Source organism: Hordeum vulgare, chromosome 2H (genome assembly GCF_904849725.1).
Source record: "Hordeum vulgare subsp. vulgare chromosome 2H, MorexV3_pseudomolecules_assembly, whole genome shotgun sequence".
NCBI lineage: Eukaryota > Viridiplantae > Streptophyta > Magnoliopsida > Poales > Poaceae > Hordeum > Hordeum vulgare.
Genome location: NC_058519.1, coordinates 148,148,779 through 148,159,251, shown reverse-complemented (window position 1 = coordinate 148,159,251; position 10,473 = coordinate 148,148,779). Strand labels below are relative to the sequence as shown.

Genomic DNA, 10,473 nt, shown 5'->3' with positions numbered 1-10,473 from the left:
GTGGTGATAACTTCACCTCGCGGTGACAAGTTTTGATATGTCCTCCGACTCATGTTCCCATGTACTAATAATGCAGCAGAATACGAAGCTTTGCTCCATGGTTTGCGACTCGCCAAGGAGATGAACCTCACGCGAGTGAGATGCTTAGGCGATTCAGATCTGGTGGCGCAGTAGGTTTCCGGCACCTGGGATTCACGAGACCCTCTCATGGCGGCTTACAGACGAGCTGTGTCAGATGTGGTGGGTCATTTCAATGGCTATCAAGTGGATCACATCGACCAACGGCTTAACGAAGCAGCGGACGCTCTTTCTCGCCTTGGTTTGCAGCGTAAGCCGGTTCCTCCCAATGTCTTTTTGGATATATTACATAACCCTTCAGTAAAACTGCCTTCGGAGGAAGATCTAGCGGTACCAGACCCCGAATCTCAACTCATGGCGGCTCTCCACGCTACTCCAGACTGGGCGACTCCCTACATGGCGTATCTAACCAGAGGCGAGTTACCTGCCGACGAGTTGCTAGCTCGTCAAATCGTCCGTCGGTGCAAATCCATGGTCATACACAATGGCGAGTTGCACAAACGAAGCACCTTAGGGGTATTTCAAAGATGCGTTTCTTCCGAATAAGGATGTATGATCCTTAATGAAATTCACGCGGGTGACTGTGGTCATCATGCTGGGTCCCAATCTTTGGTTTCTAAAGCCTTCAGACATGGGTTTTATTGGTTGACGGCTCACGCAGACGCAGAGGAGAACGTTCGCTGATGTGATGGCTGCCAAAAGTTTGGACGCCAGATGCATGTACCGGCTCAGGAATTGCGGATGATACCAATCACTTGGCCGTTTGCAGTCTGGGGGCTTGATATGGTCGGTCCCTTCAAAATGTCTTCCAACAAAAAAACCCATCTGTTGGTGGCGGTCGACAAATTTACCAAATGGGTGGAGGCAGAACCTGTTAGCAGTTGTGACGCTGATACGGCCATCAAATTCTTGAAGAAGCTGATTTTCAGGTTTGGATATCCTCATAGTATCATTACTGACAATGGTACTAACCTATCCAAAGGCGCAATGCAAGAGTTCTGTTCACGAGAGCATATCCGACTTGATGTTTCCGCGGTTGCACATCCCCAGTCCAATGGACAGGCAGAGAGGGTGAATCAGGAAATATTACGGGGGATTAAACCTCGGCTCATGGTACCTTTGGAACGCACACCAGGATGTTGGGTCGGGGAGTTGCCATCAGTACTATGGAGTATCAGGACGACTCCAAACCGCTCCACGGGTTTTACTCCTTTCTTTCTGGTCTATGGGGCAGAGGCGGTGTTACCAAGTGACATCAAACATGATTCCCCACGATTCGCCTCCTACGTGGAGCAGGACAAATAGTTGGCGCGACAAGACTCGCTGGACGCCTTGGAGGAGGAACGTGACTTGCCAGCGTCACGGTCGGCGATTTACCAACAGGACTTGTGTCGTTATGATAGTCACCGGGTCAAGAGCCGAGCTTTCCAAGAAGGCGACTTAGTGCTCCGTTTGATTCAAAATCATACCGGTATGCACAAGCTGTCACCTCCATGGGAGGGACCGTTTGTCGTCAGTAAGAATCTTCGGAACGGCTCATACTATTTGATGGATCTTCGCCCAGATCAGCCAACTACGGAGGTTGAGACAACTTGCCCCTGGAACATAGCCCATCTGTGGCCTTACTACACTTAGAGCCATGAGCTCCCTCTCTTTCCTTTATCAGTTTTTAGAAAATTGTAATCCATGAATTATGAAAGCAATAAAGCCGGCACCCACGAATTTCGGGGTCCTTTGTCGTTTCAGCTTTTGAAAGCATGAGTCTTTATTGTTCTACAAGTCGCCCAAACATGGACGCTATCAAAGTCAAAGAGCGTAAGTCGCCATGATGCACTTGCTTCAAAACTGGGCTTTGATAAACCGCCAAAGAGGACCAACGTTGCCAAATCGCATGGTTCAAACATAGGCGCCTTATATGGTTTTGAGAAGTAAATTGGCTTACTTGGGGGCTACCAGTTCCCAAGTCGTTTTGCAGTAAGAGCGTATACGCTTCTGTAATCCTATCTCTGGTTTCTTCCTAAACCATAGGTCACTTAGGGGCTTCCACTCATTGAGTTCAACCTGAATACCCTCTTGGCTAGTGAAAAATTACCGCATTACAAATGGTTATACTGGACTATGTGTTGAACAAGTCGCCACATGGACCTATGTACTCAAGGCGAGTCAATCCGTTATTTGGACCCTTAACTCGTCTTGGTTAAAACATAAAAGGTACCGGCCAGAGTCACACATGGAAAATAGAGAAACCATTGGTTCATTCAACTTGCTTCACGGAAGCTTGACTCGCGCCTGATCAGCCAGTCTAAAACAACGAGGCTTTTTTGCAAAAGCTTCCTAAGGGTGACACTAGAGTTTTGCAAACTCGTCTTATCCTATCGAAACTCATTGAGTCGATAATTTTTTTACTTTGAGACGGCTTTGATTATAACTCGCCCCGGCTCATATTTCTCGCTGTAACCCGGGGGCTGATTTATCTCTCGCCATATCCCAGGGGCTAATTTATCTCTTGCCATGATCCAGGGGGTTGGTTTATTCCTGGACATGCACTTACCGAATTGGCTGTTGTTTTCCTAACATACCAGGACAAATTTTGAGACATTTCTTGGTTTATGAAAAAAGTTGCACGCGAGTCATGCATAAGATTCAAGGACTACCACTACAACAACTATGCTCATATGTGATGTTTTTTAAAATGTCGTTGACGAATTCGTCATAAATCTATGACGATTTCATCCGAGATCGTCGTAAACCGTTTGAGGGGATCAAATCTACATATAAATTACGACGATGTGAGTCAAAACGTCGTAACCGCATAAGATGAGATCGTCCTAACTTTTACGACGACTGTAAAAATGTCGTAACATGTTCTAACTATGTTGACATGTCACTCGTGGGTCCATTCTATCCCACCTAATCCTAGTTTGTCAAGCAACCTACTATTCTATCATTCCGAAAATTCTCGAAAAATTATCATAAATACTTTGGACTATATATTTCTCAAATATGTGAAAACCCTCCCTTCCATAGTTCAAAAATAATTCAAAAATATTCATTTTCCTATTCTGTTCAGAATAGCACTTTGTGAAGGAAGTGCTATTTCTATTTCTTTGATTACCCTCATATTGTTTGGGCACTCTTTCGTATCCAAATCATTACTTCATGAAAACTTTCGTAACGATTTGCCTAGTAAATCTTTCTCAGCAAATTTCCAAAGTTTGTGTTCAGCTAACAACTTTGTGAAGGAAATACTAGATAGGAATATCCTGATGAGTTGAATTTTTTCCACATCATCTATGTGCCCAAAAGGTAACTCTCCATGAAATTTTAGCCACATCTAACAATTCATGTGAGCTCATCATCCAATCTTTGTTTTTGGTAATATTTTCATTTTGTGAAGCAACTATGTTTTATATTGCTTTATAGTTGATGAAAAATTTACCACGAGATGATACTGACCATATAACCTCACTACACCAAATTTTAGCTCATTTAATTCAGCCAGTTTCTCTCAATATTTTTCCCAATATTCTGTTCAGTAGAGAGCATTGTGAAGGAAGTACAATTTTTGTTTATCCAAATTTTATGAATTTTTTACAGTACCTTAATGTGCCCAAATTATCATCCTCCTCCAAATTTAAGCTCAATCCAATCATCTATGTGAGCCCAGTTTTAATTACCATTTTCTGTCCAGATTGGCACATTCTGAAGGAAGTGTCACTTTGGCATGTCCAAATGGTATAATTTTTATACAGTGCCTTCATATGCCCAAATTAATATCATACACCAAATTTTAGCTCAATCCATTCATCCATTTGATCCTAGCTTCAACATCCATATTTCTGCACAATGTGTTACTTTGCAAAGCAAGTGCCACCTAGATTCATCCATTTGAGATAAAAAAATTCCAAGAGAGTCTCCTTAGTAGATGATCATCCTCAGCCAAAATTTAGGCCCATTGTCTATGTGAATTACCCACACCGCTAATCAAACACTTGGCTGCTAATTCATGTTCGTGCTTAGTTCAGTCTCCTCATGAGATTATTCTATTGTATTATTCTTGCTAACACCTATCGAGGGATTTTCCAACCCACCAGACATGACTATTCCACCTAGAACGCATGGCAATGCAACGGTTAGGCGGTGACCATGCGACTGGCATGCAAGTTCACGCGCTCTGGAGTTGGGGCCCTCGACCACCATCCAAACCTCGACGTCAAGGCACCACACCATGTATTTTTGATTAAATAGATACTTCTATACCTATAAATTATTTTTGGGAAAAATAAAGAGCAAACTATAATGCAGCTGCAGTTCAAATTTAACCCGCTTCCAGCTGAATCGATATAAATTTGTCTTTTTGATGAGAGGTGGATAAAATATTTTAACACCCAACCATTTTTTCAATTATACATTAAATATGGACTAGTATTTTATAAAAACGATTTGGTCCAATTTTGAAACAAATATATGGTAGGTCCTTCACAAAAAAACTCATTTTGGTCACTTGAAAAATGAAAAATAAATTTTTCATACAAGGAAAATGAAAACTTCCTTAATCAACATTGTTTGCCATTCCAATATGCACCCTTCTGCATAATATTATATCATTTCAACAAACTATGCATGAATGTGGCCATAAGATTGATCATTTGGTTTGAAAGTCATCAATCTTCACACATGATAGCCCATTTCTAAGAACACTTATTTAAAATAATTGTCGCATTACTATTTTATTATTTTTGCTCGTAACTTTGTCACATATAATGACACAATGCAATGGTTTTCCATTTTTTTGATTTTTTTTGGAATTTTTCATGGCCATTTCAAAACACGGTCAAAACAGCGGGTATGACCGTTTCTACCTAGTGGTTGAATCTTGAAAATATTTTGGTGTTTCTTTGATTAAATAGATACTTGTGTACCTAGAAATGATTTTTAGGAAAACTAAAGAGCAAACTATAATGTAGTTGCAGTTCAAATTTGACCGTTTTCAACTAATTCAACGGAAATTTGTCTTTTTCACGAGAGGTCGATAGAATCCTTTCACACCCAACCATTTGGTCAATTGTACATTAAATATGTCCTAGTATGTTAGAAAAATGATTTGGTCCAATTTTGCTACAAATATATGGTAGGTCCTTCACAAAAAAACTCATTTTGGGCACTTGAAAAATGGAAAATGAATTTTTCATACAAGGAAAATGAAAACTACCTTAAGCAACATTGTCTGCCATTCCAATACACACCCTTATGCACAATATTAGATCATTTGAACAAACTATGTCATGAATGTGGTCATAAGATTGATCATTTGGCTTGAAAGACATGAATGTTCACACATGATAGCCCATATCTGAGAACACTTTTTTTAAATAATTGCCATATTAAAACTTTATTATTTTTCCTGGTAACTTGGTAACATATAATGACATAGTGTGATGGTTTTTCATTTTTTTTGATTTTTTTTTGAATTTTTCATGCCTGTTATAAAATGCGGTCCAAGCGACGGGTATGACCGTTCGTAGCTAGGGCTTGACTCTTGCAAAATTTTTGGTGTTTTTATGATTAAATAGATAATTATGTACTTAGAAATAATTTTTGGGAAAATTAAAGAGCAATCTATCAAAAAGTTGTAGTTGAAATTGACCTGCTTCCAGCTGAATCAAAGGAAATTTGTCTTTTTCACGAGAGGTGGATCAAAAGCTTTTGGCAACACACCATTTGGTCAATTGTACATGTAATAAGACTTAAAATTTTAGAAAAATAATTTGGTCCAATTTTGCAACAAATATTTGGTAGGTCCTTCACAAAAAAACTCACTTTGGGCACTCGAAAAATGGAAAATCGATTTTTCGTGCAAAGAAAATGAAAAGTCCCTTTGGCAACATTATTTGTAATTCCAAGATGCAAACTTGTCTAGTCCAAAATATTATATTTAGATTTTATCATGTGAAAAAGTAGAAGCAAAACAATAGGAAAAATACAATTACATATGCTTTATTATAATTGGTGGAATTGGTTGTGACATGGATCGATGACATGGCGTTCATCCATCCATCCATCTCTCCATCCCCATCCATCCATACATCTCTCCATCCCCATCCATCCATCCATCCCTCTCTCGCGCGCACAGGAACCCTACTCCTCTCCCGATCCAAATCCGCCACCCACCTCCCTCTCCCCTCGCCGCCGCCTCCCACCACGGCTCCTTCGACCGCTGCCTTCCACCAACTCCCCTACCACCGTCGGCTGCCAAACGCACCACCACCTTCTCCACCAACTCCTCTCGATCGCGCCGCTCGCGCGGGCCGCCGCGGACGGGGCCGCGCTTGGCTGGGGCCTGCTGGGCCACCACGCCCGCAAGTGCGGCTGCACGGGCCTCAAGAAGGTCGTCGAGTTCGACATCCATCTCGAGATGGCAGAGTGCATGCGCGGCCGCCCCACCCCCGCCGCGCGATCGGCCCAGCTCGCCGTCGTCGGGGCGCCCCGCTCCGTCGATCTCGATGATGCGCACCGCGAGCTGGAGGTCGGGCTCCGGAAGATGGCGCCGCAAACAAACGCAAGGCCACCGGCGCCGCAGTCGCCGCATTTGCGATCTTGCCTGCCGCCGCTGCAGCCCTGAGAGATGGTCAAGGTATTAACCATCTCCGAAGCCCCGCATCTCAGGTATTAACCCCTGTTAATTTGTTACCTCCGCACGGTGTGATTTGTTTGGCCGCGCTCCCACCTGTATGCATATCACAAATCGCTTGTGTTTGGTAAATTATGTTTGGCTCTGTTGTGTAGCGTGAGGTTGACATTCAGAAATACTTGGTACTTTTGCTTAGATGCAGGGTGCTGTCTGTGAACTCACTTGCTGATCGGAGGGGCTTGGCCATGCCATTTTCTGTTCTGAAGGCGTTGCTCGATGGATTTTCCAGTTTGGAGGTGGTCTGGGTTGGCTTGATCTCAGATTTGAGTTGTACAATCATCGTCTCCTTTGTTTAAACAACACCGTGCATGCCCATTTTGGAGCATTTAGTTAATAGTTTATTGAAATTAAACTGAACCTTCATGATACTCTCTCATCTACCCCTGGGTGTATTTTTAACTTGAAAATCTTTGGTGCACTGCCATGATGATGTACTGGGAGTACAAGCTCTCTTCTTTTCTCTGCACATTTGCTTGCTGTGATTTGCTTGCACACACGTACTGGGAGTAGTCCCTTTTTTCTGCCGAGATTCAGATTATCATGTGCTTGCTTGTTACTATCAGATTTTCATGTTCTTGCTTGTTTGCTTGAACTGCTTGTTTGCTTGCAGTAGCATTAGTAGTTCTGTTACTTTAATTAAACAAGCAGTGGAGAAGTGTATTGCAGTGTATGTATTTGATCTAGTTTGATTATTGAACATGATAGCTACTCAAAGAAATTTTGTATGCTGGTGGCAAACTGCTATTGCTATTGTCTTATTCATTCTTCTCTAATATCTGATGTTGCTGGTGTCAAACTGATCTATTAAGACTTGTTGGATCAAATAAATGGATTTGTTCGATAGAACGTTGTCCTTAGCATAAGTTGTTGATCAAAGAAATGGAGTAAATTGAACCTTCCCGGGAGTATGTCAAACTGCTATTGTTATTGACCTGATGTTGATGTTGTTGCAGGAGAAGAAGGGGCACGCCCAGGAGAATAAGCAGTAGGAGATGAAGGCCCTGCAATCAGTAGTTTCTTATGCATGTATTTTTTTCAGTAGCAATTCAGTAACTATGTCCTGCTTTAGAGTGATGCACTTTTAGGTTTTATGCAGTAGTCCACAGTTAATGTTTGCCCCTAGTATGGTGGATGTATGGTTGCATGTCAACAACTACCACAAGCATTTATATCAAAGAAAAATGGGTGTACTTTACTCGGGCTATAAGAAGACACTGGCATACCAACTAAGATATGTTTCATTGTTGTCCACTCAATAATTTCTAGTCAGATAAACGTAGATTGCATGGTCCTGTTCTGATATGTTGATGAATAAATTCCAGACTGGAACTATAGATGCAAACAATGTCCTCATTCACTAGCCTGCATCCCCATCGATAATATTTGCATTGAACGTGCAGCGGCAAAGTTAGGTACACGTGGGACTGGCTTATGCAAAAAGTGTTTAACTGTTGTTGAGATTTCTTCACCTATTCAGGTCAGTTTTTTCACAAACTGTTTTACCATCCTATCTCATCTTTACTTTAGTTCCTCTCTCTCGTTCCTGTCGACTTGTTTGCTGCGTGCTTCATGCGTGTGTCGGCGGGGTTCGATGCGTGCTAGATAATTTATTTGGTAAATACAGGAAACCAGGATCTTAGATTTACTCATATTGAACATTCACTACTCGTCTACTCCCAATGTTCTCTTCTGATTTATTTGCTAAATAAAGTAAACCATGCAAGCTAGTTATATTGCAACTGTGAATATTTTCAGGATATTAGTATAGGATAGTTTTTCTGAAACTTATTAATATAATCAAAGGAGCTTACATAAAATTTACTATATTCCACAGATTCAGTGAATACCCAAAAAGCCCAATCAACAAGTAACCATTTCCGAATTCTTATTCTAGAACAAATGATGAGTATGCTCCTCTCTTTCTAGGTACCTTGCAAAACTATTTGCGTTTTTTGCCGTTCGCGTTGCGTGGCCGCTTCGTTTGCTTGCACTGTGCTCCGATCTGGTGAAGGGCGCCAAGGAGAAGCAGCTCAAGGTCAAGGGACCCGCCAGGATGCCTACCAAGGTGCTCAACATCACCACCAGGAAGTCCCCCTATGGAGAAGGTAGTCGCCTACCACTCATGTGATCTAAAATAACATTATGTAAAACAATCTAACGAGCTATGGGTCCAGCCAAATGCTGAACCATCTATTCCTTCATATTCTTAATTAGTGAGTGGGGCAAATCTTTTACTTCGATTCAAAAATAGTCAGGTTCACAAAATTTGCATGCAGTAGCAGCATGTAGTGCATGCATTAGTCGTATCAAATCCTGTCAAGTAATATTAGTAGTTTCATTCAGAAAAATAGACTGCAGAAAGCAGTGGATTCTTTGGTACAAGGTAAGTGAATATCATAATTCCTCTCACCGTTAGGCGATTGCTGTGAAATAGGATAACTAAATGTGTTGAACAACCATCTCTTGAGCGCATTGGAACAAGAGTAAACTGTTCAGCTAAAACTGTTGACAAAAAATTACTGTAAAATCAGCAGTAGAATATGCTGCAGTGATTTGGGCCAAGCCCTTTGGCTGAGTAGGAAAATCTAACTAAAGCCATCCCTTCTTTTTTGAAAGTAACTAAAGCCATTCCTTGTGCAAACAAGCTTTGGTGAATCATAATAAGTTAGCACTCGTGTTTACAAGGCAGTGCATACACCACAATTGTATTAGGCCCCCGCGAAATCAACAATATGCAAATAAGATCTGTAGTACTCCCCCGGTTCACAAATGTAAGACGTTTTTGGCAGTTTAATTTGTGGGGGGTCCTTTCATTACCCTGTAGGCTTGTACATCATTATGTGTCTCTTCAGTGGTGCTTAGTGGCTAATTTTACTTGCTCCAGTCATGAGATCTAGGTGCTTGTCGACAAGTCAGTGACATTGTCGTCGTCTTTGCATATTAATGATGGCGAATTTGTTTGCCTTAGCGTGTTCTGCGGAATGTGCTCCCACATAGTTGCATAGGAAAATCTGGGCAACTGCCGCTTCTATATTTGTCGTGCTCGTTGTTATGTCCAGTAGATGTTTTCATTACCTTGTTGTTACGTGTCTCTTCAATGGTTGCTATAAACTAGATGTCGTTAATTGTGTCCTAAGTCCACCGTTCCATGTGCCCATGAACTAGGTCCTTGTTTATCGATTTGTTATTGGACTGTTTAATGTTTTTTGTTTTGTCTCTTTTTCTATTGCTAGGAAAGTGGTGAGAAGATGTCGATGATGCCTACTTGGGACATTCAAATCAACTTTTTCTTATGCAATTTTTTTCGTTCTTGCTATATTCGTGTGTAAGGAAATGTATTCATGAGATGAGTTATTGTGTTATGTAAACCTGGAAGATGTATTATGTGATGTTATATGATGGATGATTTTAATTCGACTTGGAATTTTCTTGATTTGAATATGAAATAATGTTGGATTTAATATCGGACAAAAAGTTGGGTTGAAAAGGCCCACCAAATAGAAATGAAACCAAGTTCTGGAATAAAAAATTGTTGAATTCAGAAATGAAAAAAGGCCAAAACTCAAACTGGATCAAATGTATTTGGTACTAAAAGGCCACGGCCCAAATTATAATGATACAAAAAAATAAAAATAAAAATACTAGAAGTGGGTGTAAAAAGGCTAAGGCCCAAAAAGAAGCCCAATAAGAAAAGGCCCAAAAAA

At 41.1% G+C, this 10,473-nt stretch overlaps 1 long non-coding RNA gene across 2 annotated transcripts; it reads left to right on the top strand.

Moving 5' to 3' along the window:
- The first annotated feature begins 8,093 nt into the window (after nt 1–8,093).
- On the top strand, nt 8,094–10,045 carry LOC123429820. 2 transcript variants are annotated; one of them, XR_006622751.1, is made up of 3 exons: nt 8,094–8,246; nt 8,696–8,874; nt 10,003–10,045. It is a non-coding gene; the product is annotated as an uncharacterized LOC123429820 (long non-coding RNA). The 2 variants fall into 2 exon arrangements; XR_006622752.1 differs by lacking the exon at nt 10,003–10,045 and having other exon boundaries at nt 8,696–9,017.
- Nucleotides 10,046–10,473: the final 428 nt, after the last annotated feature.